This window comes from Lepus europaeus, chromosome 11 (assembly GCF_033115175.1).
Source record: "Lepus europaeus isolate LE1 chromosome 11, mLepTim1.pri, whole genome shotgun sequence".
Classification (NCBI taxonomy): Eukaryota; Metazoa; Chordata; class Mammalia; order Lagomorpha; family Leporidae; genus Lepus; species Lepus europaeus.
The window spans coordinates 66,416,954-66,437,318 of NC_084837.1; the positions used below are offsets into that span (position 1 = coordinate 66,416,954).

At 47.0% G+C, this 20,365-nt stretch overlaps 1 protein-coding gene across 2 annotated transcripts in view; it reads left to right on the forward strand.

Annotated features, from left to right (window-relative positions):
• Positions 1–3,790: 3,790 nt before the first annotated feature.
• CTDSPL2 (CTD small phosphatase like 2) overlaps positions 3,791–20,365 on the forward strand; it is a 100,740-nt gene continuing 84,165 nt past the window's right edge. The window contains exon 1 of one of the 2 annotated variants that reach the window (XM_062205815.1): positions 3,791–4,339. The gene's annotated coding sequence lies outside the window, so the exon portion shown is untranslated. The remainder of the gene's footprint in view (positions 4,340–20,365) is intronic. The other variant, XM_062205814.1, reaches the window with a different exon arrangement.

Consider the following 20,365-nt stretch of genomic DNA (forward strand, 5'->3'; position numbering starts at 1 on the left):
AGCTCCATATACATAATGAGATATTTTGGGGATTGGGACCTATGTCTAAACACAAAATTTTATTATGTTTCATATACAGTTTCTATAGAGTCTGAGGGTAATTTTACACACTAAGTGCATATGTGTTTTGACTCTGCCGTATCACATGAAGTCAAGTGTGGAATTTTCTTTTTTTATATAAATTTTTGTAATATTTACTTATTTGAAAGAATTGCAGAAAGAGAGGGAGAGATGGAGATCTTCCATCTGCTGGTTCACTCCCCAGATGGCTGCAATGGCCAGGGATGGGCCAGGAGCCAAGAGTTTCATCCAGGTCTCCCATGTGGGTGGCAGAGGCCCAGGCATGTGGGCCATCTTCTGCTGCTTTTTCCATGCCATTTATATGGAGCTGGATGAGAACTGAACAGCTGTGACTTGAACTGGTGTCCATGTGGAAAGCCAGCATGGCAGGCAGCAGCTTTACCCTTTGCATGACAACGTCTGCCTGTATCGATCTATCTTCCTTCCTTCCTTCCTTCCTTCCTTCCTTCCTTCCTTCCTTCCTTCCTTCCAAGATTTTATTTATTTATTTGAGAGGTAGAGTTACAGACAGTGAGAGGGAGAGACAGGAAAGTCTTCCGTCCATTGGTTCACTCCAAATGGCCACAATGGCTGGAGCTTCGCCGATCCGAAGCCAGGAGCCAGGAGTTTCTTCTGGTCTCCCACGTGGGTGCAGGGGCCCAAGGACTTGGACCATCTTCTACTGCTTTCCCAGGCCACAGCAGAGAGCTGGATTGGAAGAGAAGCAGCTGGGACTCGAAGCGGCACCCATATAGGATTCTGGCACCGCAGGCAGAGGATTAACCCACTGCGCCATGGCACTGGCCCATCTCTTTTTCTTTTTTAAGATTTATTTATTTGGAAGGTAGAGTTACAGAGAGGCAGAAGCAGAGGCAAAGAAAGAGAAATTTTCCATCCTCTGAGTCACTCCCCAAATGGTTGCAATGGCTGAGCCAGGCCAATCTGAAACCAGGAGCCAGGAGCTACTTCCGGATCTCCCACATGGGTGCAGGGGTCCAAGGACTTGGGCCATCTTCCACTTCCTTCCCAGGCACATTAGCAAGGAAGCTGGATCAGAAGTGGAGCAGCCTGGACTTGAATGGCGCCCATACGGCATGCCGGCACTGCTGGCGGTGGCCTTACCTGCTGCGCCACAGCACCCGCCCCTTGCATGTTTTCTGCATTGTAGTTTCATGATTGTACTCAAAAAGTTTTGGATTTTGGATTACGGATATTTAACCTACACCCTGAAATAAAGGACATATTAAAAGACTGTTGGGGCTGGTGCCGTGGCTTAACAGGCTAATCCTCCGCCTTGAGGCGCCGGCACACCGGGTTCTAGTCCCGGTCGGGGCGCTGGATTCTATCCCGGTTGCCCCTCTTCCAGGCCAGCTCTCTGCTGTGGCCAGGGAGTGCAGTGGAGGATGGCCCAAGTGCTTGGGCCCTGCACCCCATGGGAGACCAGGAGAAGCACCTGGCTCGGATCAGCGAGATGCGCCAGTTGCAGCAGCCATTGGAGGGTGAACCAACAGGAGAAGCACCTGGCTCGGATCAGCGAGATGCGCCAGTTGCAGCAGCCATTGGAGGGTGAACCAACAGGAGAAGCACCTGGCTCGGATCAGCGAGATGCGCCAGTTGCAGCAGCCATTGGAGGGTGAACCAACAGAAGGAAGACCTTTCTCTCTGTCTCTCTCTCACTATCCACTCTGCCTGTCAAAAAAAAAAAAAAAAAAAAAAGACTGTTGGTATTTCTATTACATGACTTTGTGAACACCTTGTTAATGTTTCAGATTGCAGTTTTGAATGGTTTAAAAAAGTAGGTAAAATGCACGCTACTAGTTTTTTTGCATTAGGTTTTTCCCTGTGACCACTATTTTGCATCTAAATATAATTTTTTTTTTTAACCGGTTCATTTATTTGAAAGGCAGAGTTACAGAGAGAGAGAGGAGGGAAGGAGTGGGGTGAGGGGAGAGGGAGAGGGAGAGGGAGAGATCTTTCATCTGCTGGTTCACTCCCCAAAAGGCTGCTGTGGCCGGAGCCGTGGCTCAACAGGCTAATCCTCCGCCTTGCGGCGCCGGCACACCGGGTTCTAGTCCCGGTCGGGGCACCAATCCTGTCCCGGTTGCCCCTCTTCCAGGCCAGCTCTCTGCTGTGGCCAGGGAGTGCAGTGGAGAGTGGAGGATGGCCCAAGTGTTTGGGCTCTGCACCCCATGGGAGACCAGGATAAGCACCTGGCTCCTGCCATCGGAACAGCGCGGTGCGCCGGCCGCAGCGCGCTACCGCGGCGGCCATTGGAGGGTGAACCAACTGCAAAAGGAAGACCTTTCTCTCTGTCTCTCTCTCTCACTGTCCACTCTGCCTGTCAAAAAAAAAAAAAAAAAAAAAAAAGCTGCTGTAAGGCCCCGGGTTTCGGCACCAATGTAAGGCCGCCACAAAACACACCAGACACCTGAGTAGGGGAGAGTTTATTGGGGGAAACCCAGCAGCCCAGAGGGACAGGGTGAGAAAGGAAAAGAGAGAGAAGAGAGAAGAGGGGAGAAGAGAGAAGACAACATGAGCAGGAGAGAGGAGCTGAGAGAGAGGAGAGAGAGCAGAAGAGACAAGAGAGAGGAGGGGAGAGAGGAGCACCACGTGTTCAGGAACAGGTCCTTTTAAAACGTTGCCGGAGGGCGGGCAGGGAAGCAGGAGCAGTGAATCCCGTTAGGGTGGGGCTGGAGCTGACAATGATAGTTGGGCCCTACGGCCACCTGGCTTCCAGCATGGAGGTGGGGGCTGGAGCCTAGGATGTTGTCAGGGTGTGGATCGCGCCATAGATAAGACTGTGTCATTTTCCTAACAGCCTCAGCAGCGGGAGCTTGGCTGATGGGAAGCCAAGAGCCAAGCGCCGGCCCTGTTTTTTTCTTTTTAGGGTTTATTTATTTGAAAGGCATTGTGACAGAAAGAGGAAAATAGAGATCTTCCATCCATTGGTTCACACCTCAAATTCCCCTAACAGCCAGGGCTGGGCCAGGCTGAAGCCAGGAGCCAGGAACTCCAGCTGTCTTCCATGTGGGCGGCAAGAATCCAAGTACTGAAGCCATCATCGGCTGCCTCTTAGGGTGCGCATTAAACAGGAAGCTGGATCGTAAGCGGAATAGCTATGGAACTGGCCATCTGCTTTGGAATGCGGGAGTCCCAAGTGGTGGTTTACTCCATTGCCCCACAATGCCCGCCCCTTAATAATTAAATCCTGGACGAATAATGAAAGTGGCTTGGGATTTTTTGGTTAAAAGCTAATGCTAGGACTAGGACTAGCCGTTTCGGATACATATTCTGTTGGAGCTGGCCGTCCCTTGACCCAGGCTTGCAGGTACACACGCTGTTTGTCTGAAAGATCTGAGTTCTCAGCTGGCAGCACTGCCGCCTCCATCACGTGGAATCCAAGGGCGTGAATCTGATGACTGATCCGGGAGCCACTACTCTCTGCCTTCCAGTCAGCGAGCCGGAAAGAACACCTTCAGGGGCCGCTGGGATCCCAGGAGAAGATGCGTGATCCGGTTTTTACCCGCCCCAGGCAGCGCTCTGCACAAACCGCCTCCTCCAGCGCGCCAAGCCGTGCGTCCCGCCCGGCCCGGCTCGGCTCCACCCATCTGGCGCGCCCACGGCGGCTAAACCTAGCGGCCAGGGAGCGCGCCGCAGGCCCGGGCTCCGCCTCCGGGCCCAGGGCGCGCTCCCCCTCCCTGCTCGGCCTAAGCAGTTCCGTTAGCAGCCGCAGGAAAAACCGTCCTCTCGGGTCCCCGCCTCTACTAACGCTTTACTCCCTACTCCCCCTGCGCCCACTCCACAGGCGGCTACGGAGGCCCCTAGAGCACACATAGCCCCCAGGCCCCGGCGCAGCCTGACAGGTTTTGTCCTTTCCTACCCCCTCCAGCCCTAAGCACCAACGTTCAGTCTCTGCCAGGAACCCGGACTCCAGAGTTTGTTCGGGCTTCAGCGCCTTCAACATTCTTCACGGAAGTAAAAGTGGTTTGGTGGTGTTCCCCCCCCCCCCACCTCCTGCTGTGGCCGCCCGCATTCCTCCCCTCCCACCTCGCAGAACTGTGGCGGGAGGGGGAGGAGGAAGCTAAGGCGCCTGCGCGGAGAGGCCGCTTTCCATCCGGGTCCCTGTTCGTGCGGTGCAGCAGGTCGGTAGGCGGGAAATGGCGACTGGCTGAAGGAGCTGGTTCTGTTGCTGCTGCGGGCTAAGCGGGAAAGACACCACACGTTGCGCAGTCGGAACCATTGCCGGAGACCGAGGACACTTCTCTGTCGTCACAGTTAGGTAAGCCCCTTCGTCCAGACGCTGCCTCTGCTTCCAGCCTCAGTCCTCCTCTTCCAGGGCCGTCTGCCGGGATCTCCTCCCCTTCTCAGCCCGGTCCTCCAGCGGCTCCGGCGCCCTGGTAGGCATGCACTGTTGGCGCCTCACACTTCCACTGTGTGGAGCCGCTGTTCTCTGGACTTTCCCCTGGGAACGGAAAGGGAGCTCACTTCCCGCCAGCTTCAGCTCAGAGGCTGCGGCCTGTGTTGTGATTTCTGGGGTTAGATTTCACTTCGCTACCCACCCCCACCCCGATCTCACGTTCCTAGTCCCCAACCTTGTGGTCCCTGTGGGGAATTAAGTTAGAAGACCAGCCTTGCTAACCTTCTTGATGCACTTGGTTTTTGCAGTGTTTCATTCTTTCTAGTGGGGTGCTTGGGGGGGGCGTTGCTGTGTCTCACTGATTATAAACACCTTTCGAGAGTCGGGGAGAGGGGATTTCATGAAGTCCTGTTTTATCTATTGTACTGTTAAAATACTGAGTTGACATGGTTACTTTTTCAAATCAAGAGTGGCAGTGAGGAACAGCTCATGTGGAAGGCCCCTGGTGTCCATGGTGGTCATTGAAGGGTGAATTTTATTATATTTCATGTTCTCAGCTTCCTTTGGGTATCAGATGCCTGCATGTATGTTTACATTTGCCTTCTTGACCAGAATTCTATGGTAAATAATTGCATAAGTAAATTGTGTTTACTTCTCACCCTAGTGGTGGCTCAATGTGTGAATGATGTTAAGCACTTTAAGTGTACCTTAGGGAAGTCTAAAAGAGATACTGCTTGTAAACTTTCCCAAGATCCTGAAGTGAAATGCACTTAGTAGATGTTCCTCCAAGGCAGGGATTTATCTTTGTAATGCTAATAAAGCAGTACCAAGATTACTGCCCTGTGTGGCTATACAAATTAGTGACTCGAAATGATAGATTTATCTGTATAATTTTCAGCTTGTAGATTGCTCTTTATTCTGTCTTTCTTTTCTTTTGTGATACAGCTGTTATCCTAATAAAAGCAGAGAAATGACAAGTTAAAAGTAGTTTAACTCACCCCCCCCCCTTTCTTTACCATTTTAGATCAGTTATCTATGAAGATGTTGGTGTTTTTCAGAATGTTTCAGTAGTGTTGGATTTGGAGTCTTTCTAGGTTTTTTGACTAATCGGACTAAATTTCAGAAATTCATATAACCTGTCAATTGACATTAATACTCAACCTTTTAGCTCAGTTTGGACAACTTCACTATTGTTAGCATGATATTAGAGTGAAAATTCCGTAATAAACAGGAACACAAAAAATCGTTGTAGTCCTCATTTGGTAGACTTTGCCCAAGGTCATAAAGAAAGTCAAGACAAATGTAGCTCTTATGTAAGGCAGTCTTTTAGGATTGAATTAAACTTCATACTTTTTTTCTAGGATCAGTAGAATAGGGGGTGGAAAATGGAGGTGTGGGCATGTTTGAAACTTGCTGAGTTAATTTATGGCAATAAATGGGAAAATATGTGATGTAAAGGGATCTAAGATGTAGTTACATCTAATGCAGGCTTTTTATTTTTATTACTTTTTGGTGTAGTTTATAAATTGTTAATTTTTCAAGTAACTGTGAGCATTGTAGATTATGACTGAGAATTCTACCAAATTGTTTAGTTCTGCGTTCATTCAGTACCTTTGCTCTTTTAACACTCAGCATTGGTTAAAGGCTGTAAGTGGTGTGGTCCTTAGCTTTTGTAGACTTGTAGCTGTATAAAAATTCCAAATAGGATTGCTACATTTTACAATATTCCCTTCTGATTGTGGCTCTTGGGAATTTTCTTTCAGCTATTAATGTTACTTTTTCTACTGTTAAAGAGATTAGGAATTGGGGAAGTTTTAACTAAGCTAATTCTAAGCTTGTGTTTTTGGTCAGGTAGTTTTTCATGCGATTATTATATAATAATAGAATTCAGTTCTAGTTAAAGAAACGGGGGCCAGTTGTTCAGAAAGGATATACTAGACTCTACTGAACCACAGAATTAATTGCCAATTGAGTAAAGTGGTATTAAATTATTTTAGTCTTAGGAGACTATGCTTTGGGTTAATGAGATAAAGAATCAAGTGGTTTGCCAGAATTTGAAAAAAGCAATATTCAATTACAGCTATAATTTACCAAGTTGCTAAGTAGCAGCCCCCCCATGAACTTTTTGCAGATCTCTTGGATGCATGGAATTCAACATTTTTTGTGCTAAAATAATCTTACCTTTAAATTCTATTTTCCATGTACATTTTTCCATGTACATTTTCAGCCAAAGGAAGAAAATATTCTTCCAATACCATATAAACTGCTATGACTAAATTATTATTAATTTTTAAAGATTTATTTATTTATTTCAAAGTCATAGTTACAGAGAGAGAGAGGTCTTCCATCCGATGGTTCACTCCCCAATTGGCTGCAACGGCTGCACTGTGCCGATCCGAAGCCAGGAGCTTCTTCTGGGTCTCCTACATGGGTGCAGGGGCCCAAGGACTTGGGCCACTTTCTACTGCTTTCCCAGGCCATAGCTGAGAGCTGGATTGGAAGAGGAGCAGCCGGGTCTCGAACTGGTGCCCATGTGGAATGCCGGCACTTCAGGCCAGGGCATTACCCCGCTGCGCCACAGTGCCAGCCCCTGACTAAATTATTTTTTAAAATATTTATTTATTTGAAAGGCAGAATGACAGAAAGAGCATGCACTTTCGTCCATTGGTTCACTCCCCAGATGGCTACATCAGCCAGGACTGGACCAAGCTGAAGCTGGGAGCCAGAAACTCCATGTGGTTTCCCACAGGGGTGATGGGGTCCCAGTTATTTGGGCCATCATCTTCTGCCTCCCCAGACACTTTAGCAGGAAGCTGGACCAGAATTGGAGTGTTTGTGACCTGAACTGGTGCTTCAGTATAGGATGCTGGCATCTCAAGCAGCTGTTTACCCTGCTGTGCCCTAACACCGGGTCCTATGACTTAAGTTTTAATCCTATTTTCTCCAAAGTATTCAGGTGCCTTCTACTGGTATATTGTTTTATGTTTATAATTTGTTTTATTAATTTTATTTGGAGAATAGATCTCTTCCGTCCACTGGCTCACTCCTCAAATGTCTACAACCGCCAGAGCTGGAGCAGCTCAAAGGGAGCAGGCTGGAACTCAGACTGGCTCTCCCATATGGGTGGCAGGTACTCAAGTACTAGGGTTATCATCTGCTACCTCCCAGAATGTGCATTAGCAGGAAGCTGGATCAGAATTAGAGTTGGGACTTAAACTAGGCACTCTAATGTGAGATACAGTTATCCCAAGTGAGGACACAAAGACTGAGCCAAATGCTTGTTCCTGTTTTACGTTTTATGTTTCTTCAACCACAGCATAAACATATTTCCTTGTCTTAAAAATTGTTGTAGCTAGTCGGCGCCCCGGCTCAATAGGCTAATCCTCCGCCTAGTGGCGCTGGCACACCAGGTTCTAGTCCCAGTCAGGACGCCGGATTCTATCCCGGTTGCCCCTCTTCCAGGCCAGCTCTCTGCTGTGGCCCAGGAGTGTAGTGGAGGATGACCCAAGTACTTGGGCCCCGCTCCCTATGGGAGACCAGGATAAGCACCTGGCTCCTGCCTTCAGATCAGCGCGGTGCGCCAAGCCGCAGCGCGCCAGCCGCGGCGGCCATTGGAGGGTGAACCAACAGCAAAAGGAAGACCTTTCTCTCTGTCTCTCACTGTCCACTCTGCCTGTCAAAAAAAAAAAAAAAAAAAAAAAATTTGGAAAGCCTGACTGCTGAAACTTTTTTTTTTAAGGATTTATTTAGTTACTAGAAATTCAGAGTTTCACAGAGAGAGCAAGACAGGGAGGGAGGGAGGGAGGTTGATCAGTCTGTTGGTCTGTCGGTCTTCCCTTCTCTGGGTCACTACCCAACTGGCCGCTACAGCCGGAGCTGCGTTGATCTGAAGCCAGGAGCCAGGAGCTTCTTCCAGTTCTCCCGTGGGGGTGCAGGGGCCCACTGCTTTCCCAGGCCATAATAGAGACCTGGATCAGAAGTGGAGCAGCTGGGTTTCAAACGGCACCCATATGGGATCCTGGCACTGCAGGCAGCAGCTTTACCCGCTGCACCACAGTGCTGGCCCCTGATGAAACTCTTAAGTCAAAGTATTGTTGATGATTCATGTTTAATCTAGACATACTCCATTCAATCTTTCTAATATAATTTCCTAAGGATACCATAAAATATGGGGTCTGTAATATAGTCAGTTGATTTATTGTGACCTTATGTTAAAATTACATTTTTCTAAGGTCTTATGATTCAACTTGGAAGCACACTTAGTCTCACCATTCCTTATTGCCAGATTCACAAGATCTCCAAAGGATCCTGAGAGGCTGAACCTTGTCACCATGGTTCTATTTAGTCATGCCTGTCTTCCTTACGGAGTGCTTCTATATCCCTTAACATGTCTCTTGATCACAGTCAGTGAATGAAAACTTGGCTATAATTCATTGTCTTTGAAACCTTACTTGGGTGTGATATCAGCAAGCTTATTTGATGAACTAATCTGTGCTGATGTTAACAATAAAAGACAATATTTCAAGTTTCTGTTCCAAAGAATTTGTAATTTTTTTTAAAAAAAGATTTGTTGGCTGACGCCGTGGCTTACTTGGTTAATCCTCCGCCTGTGGCGCTGGCATCCCATATGGGTGCCAGGTTCTAGTCCCGGTTGCTCCTCTTCCCATCCAGCTCTCTGCTGTGGTCCGGGAAGGCAGTGGAGGATGGCCCAAGTGCTTGGGCCCCTGCACCTGCATGGGAGATCAGGAGGAAGCACCTGGCTCCTGGCTTAGGATCCGTGTAGCTCTGGCTGTAGCGGCCATTTGGGGGGTGAACCAATGGAAGGAAGACCTTTCTGTTTCTCTCTCTCATTGTCTAACTTTAGCTATCAAATAAAAAAAAATGTTTATTTTATTTGAAAGGCAGAGTTACAGAGAGAGAGAGAGGGAGAGAGATCTTCCATCTGCTGGTTCACTCCCCAAATGGCTGCAGAGGCCAGGCTTGGGCTCGTCTGAAGCCAAGAGCCAGGAGCTTGTTCTGGGTTTCCCATGTGACTGCAGAGGCCCAAGCTCTTGGGCTATCCTCTGCTGTTTTCCCAGGCACATTTGCAGGGAGCTGGATTGAAAGTGGAGCAGCATTGACTTGAACTGGCACCATATGGGATGCCAGGACCACAGGTGGTGGTTGGCTTTACCCTCTACACCACTGCATTGGCCACAATTTTGAACAGAATGTTTTAGAAAGAATTCCATAAGACATCAGAAAGAGGGCCAGTGCCGTAACTCACTTGGTTAATCCTCCGCCTGTGGCGCCGGCATCCCATATGGGTGCCAGGTTCTAGTCCTGGTTGCTCCTCTTCCAGTCCAGCTCTCTGCTGTGGCCCGGGAGTGCAGTGGAGGTTGGCCCAAGTGCTTGGGCCCTGCACCCGAGTTGGGAGACCAGGAAGAAGCACCTGGCTCCTGGCCTCGGATTGGTGTAGCTCTGGCTGTGGCAGCCATTTGGGGAGTGAACCAACAGAAGACCTTTCTCTCTGTCCCTTTCTCTCTCACTGTCTAACTCTATCTGTTCAAAAAAAAAAAAAAAAAAAAAGGACATCAGAAAGATACAAATAAAGTTAGGCATTGGCAATTTAAAAAACATTGTACTACGTGGTCAGTCACCTAGTCTACCTATTTATAATTTAGGTCCAATTATAACAATAAGGATTAAATTAAAAATTGCTATAGTCTGGATGTGGGCATTTTGGCATAGTGGTTAAGACATGACTTGGGATACTATGAGCACATATCAAAGTACCTGGGTAGTACTTTTGACTCTACCCCTATTTCCAGCTTCCTGCTAATGAATACCCTGGGAGGCAGCAGGTGATGGCTTAAGTAGTTAGATCCTTGCTACCCATGTGGAAGACCTGGATTAAGTTCCAGGCTTTTGGGATGGCTTGGCCTGGCCCTGCCTGTTGTAGGCATTTGGGAAGTAGATGTGTGGATGGGAGCACATGCTTGCTTGTGTTCTCTCTGCCTCTGTCTCTCTGTTTGCTTCTTAAAAAAAAATTTTTTTTTAATTAATTAAATTGAAAGGCAGAGTTACAGAGAGGCAGAGAGAGAGAGAGAGGTCTTCCATCTGGTGGTTCACTCTCCAGATGATCGCAATGGCTGGAGCTACGCCTAACTGAAGCCAGGAACCAGGAAATACTTGGGTTCCTGTCACTCAGATGGGAGATGGGGTTTCTGGTTCCTGGCTTTGGCCTGTTCCAGCCCCAGCTCTTGGGAGCTTTTGTGGAGTGAACCAATGGATTGAAGAACTTTCTGCCTCTCCCTTTTCTGTCTCAAAAAATAAAAATATTAGGGGCCAGCACTGTAGCGTAGCGGGTGAGGTTTCCACCTGCAGTGCTGGCTTCCCATGTAGGCACTGATTTGAGTCCCAGCTGTTATACTTCCAATCCAGCTCTCTGCTGTGGCCTGGAAAAGCAGTGGAAGATGGCTCAGGTCCTTGGGCCCCTACACCTGCGCTGGAGACCCAGGAGAAGCTCCTGTCTCGTTGGCTTTGGATCAGTGCAGCTCTGGCCGTTGTGACCATCTGGGGAGTGAACCAGTGGATGGAAGTCTTCTCTCTCTGCCTCTCCTCTTTCTTTTTTCTCTTTTTAAAGATTTTATTTATTTATTTGAAAGTCAGAGTTACACAGAGAGAAGGAGAGGCAGAGAGAGAGAAGTCTTCCATCAGCTGGTTCACTACCTGGTTGGTTGTAATGGCTGGAGCTGAGCCCATATGGGATGCCAGTACTGCAGGTGAGGGCTTTACCCGCTGCTACGCCACAGCGCCAGTCTCTCTCTGTCTTTCAAAATGAAACCTTTAAAAATATATATATATTAAAAATTAATTTAGTCCTATAACCACTAGGGAATATATGTCTGGCTTAGATACATGCTTTGGGACAAATGTCAAATAAGCAGAAACTAAAGCTGCAATTGTGGTGTTTTTTTTGTTTTGTTTTGTTTTTAAGATTTTATTTGAAAGGCTGAGTTAGAGAGATTTTTTTTTTTTAAGATTTTATTATTTATTTATTTTAGAGGTAGAAAAAGGTCTTCCTTCCTTTGGTTTACTCCCCAACTGGCTGCAACAGCTGGAGCTGTGCCGATCCGAAGCCAGGAGCCAGGATCTTCCTCTTGGTCTCCCATGCAGGTGCGGGGGCCCAAGCACTTGGGCCATCCTCCACTGCTTTCCCAGGCCACAGCAGAGAGCTGGATTGGAAGAGGAGCAGCCGAAACTAGAACCGGTACCTATATGGGATGCTGGCGCCTTAGGTGGAGGATTAACCTACTGCGCCACGGCACTGGCCCCTGAGAGAGAGAGAAGAGAGAAAGAGAGATTTCTTTCTTTCTTTCTTTCTTTCTTTCTTTCTTTCTTTCTTTCTTTCTTTCTTTCTTTCTTTCTTTCTTCCTTTCTCTCTCTCTTTCTTTCTCTCTTCCTTTCTCTCTTTCCCTCCCTCCCTCCCTCCCTTCCTTCCTTCCTTCCTTCCTTCTTTCCTTTCTTCCTTCCTTCCTTCCTTCCTACCTACCTACCTACCTACCTACCTACAGGCAGAGTGCACAGTGAGAGAGAGAGAGACAGACAGAGAGAAAGATCTTCCTTTTGCCGTTGGCTCACTCTCCAATGGCCGCTGCGGCCGGCGTACCGCGCTGATCCAAAGGCAGGAGCCAGGTGCTTATCCTGGTCTCCCATGGGTGCAGGGCCCAAGCACTTGGGCCATCCTCCAATGCACTCCTGGGCCACAACAGAGAGCTGGCCTGGAAGAGGGGCAACCGGGATAGAATCCGGTGCCCCGACCGGGACTAGAACCCGACTAGAACCCACTGTGTCGGCGCCGCTAAGCGGAGCATTAGCCTATTGAGTCGTGGCGCCTGCCAGAGATATCTTTCATCAGCTGGTTCACTCTCCAGATAGCTACAATGGCTAAGGTTGGGCCAGGCCGAAGTCAGCAGCCTGGAACTCCCATCTGGGGCTCCCATGTGGATAGCAGAGGCCCAAGCACTTGGCCATCTTCCACTGCTTTCCCAGTCACATTAGCAGGGAGCTGGATTGGAAGTGAAGCAGCTGGGACATGAATCGGAGTCCATATGGGATGCCAGCTTTGCAGGTGGTGGCTTCACCTGCTTTGCTACAACACTGGCTCCAATTGTTGGATTTTAATACAGGTTCCATATCTGTTGAATCTCATGCTCAGGGTAGAGTAAATGACTTCCCTTAACAATACAGTAAAGATGATTATGTGATTTTTAAAAAATTATTATTATTATTTTTGACAGGCAGGGTGGATAGTGAGAGAGAGAGAGACAGAGAGAAAGGTCTTCCTTTTTGCCGTTGGTTCACCCTCCAATGGCCGCTGCGGCCGGCACATCTCGCTGATCCAAAGCCAGGAGCCAGGTGCTTCTCCTGGTCTCCCATATGGGTGCAGGGCCCAAGGACTTGGGCCATCCTCCACTGCCTTCCTGTGCCACAGCAGAGAGCTGGCCTGGAAGAGGGGCAACCAGGATAGAATCCAGCACCCCAACCGGGACTAGAACCCAGTGTGCCGGCGCTGCAAGGTGGAGGATTAGCCTGTTAAATCACGGCGCCGGCCTATGTGATTTTTTTTAAAAAAGGATTTATTTATTTGGAAGTCAGAGTTACACACAGAAAGAGAGGCGGGGGTGGGTGGTTAGTCCACCCTGGTTCACTCTCCAACTTGTTGCAACGGCCAGAGCTGTGCCGATCCGAAGCCAGGAGCTAGGAGCTTCCTCTGGGTCTCCCATACGTGTGTAGGGACCCAAAGACTTGGGCCCTCTTCCACTGCTATCCCAGGCCATAGCAGAGAACTGGATCGGAAGTGGAGCAGCCAGGACTTGAACTGGCACCCATGTAGGATGCCAGTACTGCAGGTGGTGGCTTTACCTGCTATGCCACAGCGCTGGCCCTGATCATGTGATTTTTAACCTATCTAGAAAAATTACTTGAGTGCCCACCATATCTGGGGGACCTGTCAGCAATTTGGAATTTTACACTTTAAAGACTTTTCCTACTTTGTGCTTAATTCCATTTTCCACAAACTTGTTTTTTGAAATTATTTGAGAAACAGACATGGAAGATATGTGCCCTCCCATCTGCTAATTTATTCTTGAGGTGCCCAAAATGGCTGAGCCCTGTGATGTCTCGAAACTAAGAATTCAGTCCACGGCTCCTGCATGGGTGGAAGGACCCAGGTCACTTGAGCCATCACTGCTGACTCCTGGTGTCTTCACCAGCTCAAAGCTGGAGTCAGGAATGGAGACAGATACCAAAACCAGATACTTATATTTGGGTATAGTTGCCTTAATCAGCATCTTAATTGTGAGGCCAAAGGCCTTTCACTACACAGACTTTTTGGAGTGCCCTCATGCTTTTGAAATGGAAATATAAGAAGCGGGAGATAAAGACCCTGTTAGTGACATAACCTGATTTTTGTTGAAGTTTCTCATGTTGACCAGTTAATTTTTTTGTTTTAAGATTTATTTAATTATTTTTGAAAGGCAGAATGACATGGGGAGAGATGGAGAAAAGAGAAATCTATCTGCTAGTTGACTGCTCCAAATGCCTGAAATAGCCTGTCTTAGTCAGGCTAAAGTCAGGAGCTAAGTTCTCCATCTGGGTCTCTTGTGTGGATAGCAGGAAACTTTTTGGGCTGTTACCTGTCTACTGCTTTACAGGCATATTAGCAGAAAGCTGGATTAGAAGCAGAGTAACTGGGACTTGCATTGACACCCCAGTAATAGGATATAGGTATCCCAAGGAGCTGCTTAATCCTCTGTGCCATAATGCTTACCCCTAACATAATCTTTAGGAATTTTAAAAGTGTGTTTTATTAAAGTAAGACTGTTAATCTTTTAAAATATGCAGGACACAGACACCTTTCTTTTAGAGGAAATTATGATTGTTTGCCTTAGTCATAATTGCTTTTTTTTTTTGCTATTCCCTAAATATATATGACTATCTTACTAGGTTGAAAATGATTAACCTTTCACTAATATCATAAATATCAGCTTTGGTATATTTTGTTAAATTATGATAATCAGTTTTCTGATGTACAAATATGAATTTAAAAAATACTCAAATCATATTTCAAATAGTCACGCATTTCCTGTCTATTGGGAATATGCCTTTTTTACTAGTAGTAAATATAGAAAATTATAATTATATCTAATATTTGACTAGTTATTTACTTATTTTAATTTTTAGCCTGAGAAGCAGAGAGATGGAGAGAGAAGAGACAGAGAGTTCCTCTCTACTGCTTTGCTCCCCAGAGCTAGCTGAGGGCCAGAACTAGCTGGGAGCTAGAAACTTAATCCACGTTTCCCATGGATGGCAGGAACTTACTCGCGTGAGCCATACCTGCTGTCTCCTAGTATCTGTGTTAGCAAGAAGTTGGAATGCAGAGTGGAGGTGGGACTGGAACACAGGTTTTCTGATATGAAATGTAGGTGTCTTGCTAGGTCAAATTCCTATGCCAAACTCACTTTTTTTATCTGTAGAATTTTTTTGTGAGTATCTCCTAAGTATATTGAAATTTTTGTGTGTGTGTAGATGAGTCCAGTAAATAAAAAAATAGATGTTGGCACATTTCATATAAAGTATAAAAATGTTGAAGTATTAGCCTGGTAGTGTTGTTTTTCATGTTTGTTGAGAAAAAGAATGAACTATTGTACTCAATTGTTTTGAATTCATATTAAATTCTTGCCAGAATGACATTGTGCTTTAAAACTTTATTGCGGGTCCGGTGCCGTGGCTCACTTAGCTAATCCTCCACCTGTGGTGCCGGAATCCCATATGGGCCCTGGGTTCTAGTCTTGGTTGCTCCTCTTCCAGTCCAGCTCTCTGCTGTGGCCTGGGAGGGCAGTGGAGGATGGCTCAAGTGCTTGGGCGCCTGCACCCGCATGGGAGAGCAGGAAGAAGCACCTGGCTCCTGGCTTCGGATGGATCGGCGTAGCTCCGGCCGTAGCGGCCATTTGGGGGGTGAACCAACGGAAAAAGGAAGACCTTTCTCTCTGTCTCTCCCTCTCACTGTCTGTAACTCTACCTGTCAAATAAATAAATAAAAAAAACATTATTACGGGGACAGCATTGTGGCATAGTGGGTTAAGCCTCTGTCTACAATGCCGGCATCCCATATGGGCAATGATTCGAGACCTGGATGCTCCATTTCCAATCCAGCTTCCTGCTGACGTGCCTAGGAAAACGGGAAGATGGCCCAGCTTCTTGGGCCCTTGCACCAAAATGGGAGACCTGGAAGAATCTCCTGGCTTCTGGCTTTAGCCTGACCCAGCCCTGGCCATTGCGGCCGTTTGGGGAGTGAACCAACAGATGGAAGATTCTCTCTGTCTCTATCTCTTCTTCTGTTCTCCTTGTATAACTCTGATTTTCAAGTAAATAAATAAATCTTTTAAAAAAAAACCTGCTATACATTTTTTTCTTTTTTTTAAAGATTTATTTATTGGGGCTGCTCTGTGGCATAATGGGTAAAGCTGCTGGTCCCAAATGTTCTTACATGTGATGGAATTGCCCTTTTGCAAGATGTTTAAATTATATTTAGAAGAAGTAGTGAAAAAATTTCTGTTATTTTTTAAAGGTTTATTTATTCGAAAGGCAGAGTTACAGAGAGGCAGAAAGAGGTCTTTGATCTGCTAGTTCACTCCCCAAATGGCCGCAGCAGTCAGGACTGGGCCAGACTGAAGTAAGGAGCTGCTTCTGGGCCTCCCATGTGGGTGCAGGGGCCCAAACACTTGGGCTATCTTTTGTTGCTTTCTCAGGCACATTAGCAGAGAGCTAGGAAAATCTTTCTATATTATTGCTTTATTAAAATGTAGATTGGGGGCCAGTGTTGTGGCATAGTGGGTTAAACTACTGCCTGTGATGCTGGCATCTGAAGAGTACCAGTTTGTGTCTTGACTGCTGTATTTCCAATCCAGCTCCCTACTAATGTGCCTGGGAAAACAGTGGAGGATGGCCCAAGTGCTTGGGCCCCTCCACCGATGTGGAAGACTTGAAAAAAGCTCCTGATCATTGTGGTCGTTTAGGGAGTGAACCAGAGGTTGGAAGATCCCCATCTTCTCCCTCTTCCTCTGTAACTCTGACTTTCAAACAAATAAATCTTAAAAAAATTAGCTTATATTTTTGGAGTGTTAGTCATCAATAATTTAATAACCTACATGTGGTTCCTCTAAAGAAAATAAATATAATTTTATAAACGTTCTTTTATTCTTTATAGACTGGGATGCCCTAATGGTAAGATGCCAGCATCCCACTTGGTGGTATCTAGGTTCCATTCCTGGCTTCAGCTCCTGACTCCAGCTTCCATCTAATTAAGACTTTTGTGGGGGAGGCTACGGTGATACCTTAAGTAATTGGGTTCCTGCCACCCACATGGGAAACCTGGATTGCATTTCCTGCTCTGGATTTGGGCCTTAGCCTGGCCTTAGCTGTTGGCAGGTATTTGGGAATGGACTGGCAGATGGGAGTGTGCTCACTTGTTCTCTCTCTCTCAAATATCTTAATTTAAAAGAAAAAATTTTTTTTAAGATTTATTTATTTATTTTAAAGTCAGAGTTACAGAGAGAGAGGAGAGGAAGAGAGAGAGAGGTCTTGCATCGGCTGGTTAACTCCCCAATTGGCTGCAACGGCCGAGCTGCGCCAATCCGAAGCCAGGAGCCAGGAGCTTCTTCCAGGTCTCCCACACAGGTGTAGGGGCCCAAGGACTTGGGCCATCTTGTACTGCTTTCCCAGGCCATAGCAGAGAGCTGGAAGTGGAAGTGGAGCAGCCGGGTCTTGAACCAGCGCCCATATGGGATGCAGGCACTGCAGGCGGTGGCTTTACCTGCTACGCCACAGCGCCGGCCCCTAAAAGAAAATTTTAAGAAGGGAAAATACCCATAATTTTATTGACTTAATTCAACTAGTTTTGTCTTTTGGTGTAGTCTATATTTTGCCATTTTTCATTATAAGTTTATTATATTTTTTTCTAGAGAATTATATAGTGGTAGCTAATTTTAAAAAACAGAAACTGGGAGGGCATTTAGTGCAGAGGTTATGAAGCTGCTTGGAATGTCTGCATCCTATATTGGAGTGCCTGTTTCAAGTCTGAGCTCCTGCACTGAGCTCTTTCACTTTTTTTTTTTTAAACAAAGTTTTTTTTTTTTTTTTTTTTTAATCTGACAGGTAGAGTTATAGACAGTGAGAGAGAGAAAGAAAGGTCTTCCTTCCGTTGGTTCACTCCCCAGATGGCCGCAATGGATGGCGCTGCGCCGATCCGAAGCCAGGAGCCAGGTGCTTTGCCTGGTTTCCCATGTGGGTACAGGAGCCCAAGCACTTGGGCCATCCTCCACTGCCCTCCCGGGCCAAGCAGAGAGCTGGACCCGAAAAGGAGCAACCGGGAACCCGGCGCCACATGGAATGCCAGTGCCGCAGGCGGAGGATTAGCCAAGTGAGCCACGGCGCCAGCCCCACTCCTTTACTTCTGATCCAACTTCTTGCTAATGCATATCTTGGGAGGCAACAGATGATAGATCAAGTGCTTGGGTCCCTGCCACCCTTCTGGGAGACCGAGATTGTGTTCTGGGCTCCTATCTTCAGCTTGGCTCAGCCCTGGCTATTGTGAGCATTTGGGGAGTGACAGTGGATGGATGAGCACTCTCTGCCTTTCAAATAAAATGAAAATTTCATTTCATACTTTATTTTTCAAATAAAATGAAAATATGTATATTTTTTAAAAAGCAGGCAAGAAAATAGTAATGCAGATGAGCACTTTTCCTTATCACATACTTTGTTATGAATGAGCTTAAAATAATTTTATAATTCTCCTCTACTTATTCCTTTTGTCCTCGTTGACATTTGATTTTTATTAGGTGTCAGAGGAATCTCTTCACTTAATGACTTAGGGAAGTAGTAGAGAGTAAAAGTGGACTCTTGCAGTACCTGAAGTTGTTAACTTTGAAGTAGGCCAAAATTATTGGCTATATTGAACCAGATGTTGCTGCTTTTGAAAATGTCATGATAGTACCTTTTCAGATTTTTCTTTCATTAATGCAAATGTTAATAGAAATTTAGTTGGTATACTGTTTTTTAAGATAGCATTTAGGCCGGCGCCGTGGCTTAATAGGCTAATCCTCTACCTGCGGCGCCGGCACACTGGGTTCTAGTCCTGGTCGGGCGCTGGATTCTGTGCTGGTTGCTCCTCTTCCAGTCCAGCTCTCTGCTGTGGCCCGGGAGTGCAGTGGAGGATGGCCCAAGTGCTTGGGCCCTACACCCATGGGAGACCAGGATAAGCACCTGGTTCCTGGCTTCGGATCAGCATGGTGCGCCGGCTGCAGCGGCCATTGGGGGTGAACCAATGTTAAAGGAAGACCTTTCTCTCTCTCTCTCTCTCTCTCTCACTATCCACTCTGCCTGCCAAAAAAACAAGAAGATATCATTTAAATTTTCTTTCCTGGCCGGCGCTGCAGCTCAATAGGCTAATCCTCCGCCTTGCGGCACCGGCACACTGGGTTCTAGTCCTGGTTGGGGCACCGGGTTCTGTCCCAGTTGCTCCTCTTCCAGTCCAGCTCTCTGCTGTGGCCCAGGAGTGCAGAGGAGGATGGCCCAAGTGCTTGGGCCCTGCACCCGCATGGGAGACCAGGATAAGCACCTGGCTCCTGCCTTTGGATCTGCGGGGTGCACCGGCTGCAGCGTGCCGGCTGCAGTGGCCATTGGAGGGTTAACCAACAGTAAAAGGAAGATCTTTCTCTCTGTCTCTCTCTTTCTCACTGTCCACTCTGTCAAAAAATAAAAATAAAAATAAAAAATTTTTCATTCCTTTTCTTTCTTTTTTTTTTTTTGGGGGGGGTTAAAGATTTATTTATTTGAGAGGCAGAGTTACAGAGAGGGAGCAACACAGAGAAAGATCATTCATCTGCTGGTTCACTCCCCAAATGACTGCAATGGCTGGAACTAGGTGGATCCGAAGACAGGAGCTTCTTTTGGGTCTTCCACATGGGTGTAGGGGCCCAAGCACTTGGGCTGTCTTCCACTGCTTTCCCAAGCCATCAACAGAGAGCTGGATCAGAACTGGAATAACTGGGACTTGAAGTAGTGCCCATATCAGATGCCTGTGCCGCAGACTAAATAAGGCTTAACCTACTACACCACAGCACCTGCTCCATCTCTTTTATAAAATTTTTTTAAGATTGATTGATTTATTCAAAAGAGTTAGAATCTTCCATGAGCTGGTTCACTCCCCAGATGGTTGCCACAGCCAGGGCTGGGCTAGACTGAAACCAGGAGCTTTTCTCAGGTCTCCCAAGTCGGTAGCAGGGACCCAAGCACTCAGGCCATGTTCTGCTGCTTTTCCCAGGCCTTCAGCAGGGAGCTGGATAGGAAGCTCAAACCCCATCCCCAAATGGGATGCCAGCATTGCAGGTGGTCTGCTTTATGTGCTATGCCACAACACTGGTCCTACCTCTGCCTTTCACGTAAATAAATAAATCTTCAAAATTTTTGAAAAAGGCAGGCATTGTGGTACAGCCAGTTGAGCCACCTCATCCTCGTTGGGACATCCTCATTCCCTATCAGAGTGCCAGATTGAGTCCTGGCTTCTCTGCTTCCGATCTAGCTCCCTTCTTGTGTGCAGATGGTAGCTCAAGTGCTTAGGTTCCTGCCACTTGGAGGCGGGAGCTTCTTTTGGGTCTGTCACTTGGGCTATCTTCCACTGCTTTTTCCCAGACCATTAGCAGGGAGCTGGATTAGAAGTGGAGCAGCCAGGACATGAATTGGTGCCCACATGGGATGCCAGCATTACAAGGGGTAGCTTAACCAATATGCCCTAGTGCTGGCCCCATAGCATATCTAATCTAGTGACATCTGTGTTTTATTTTTTTATTTTTATTTATTTATTTTTTTGACAGGCAGGGTGGATAGTGAGAGAGAGAGAGA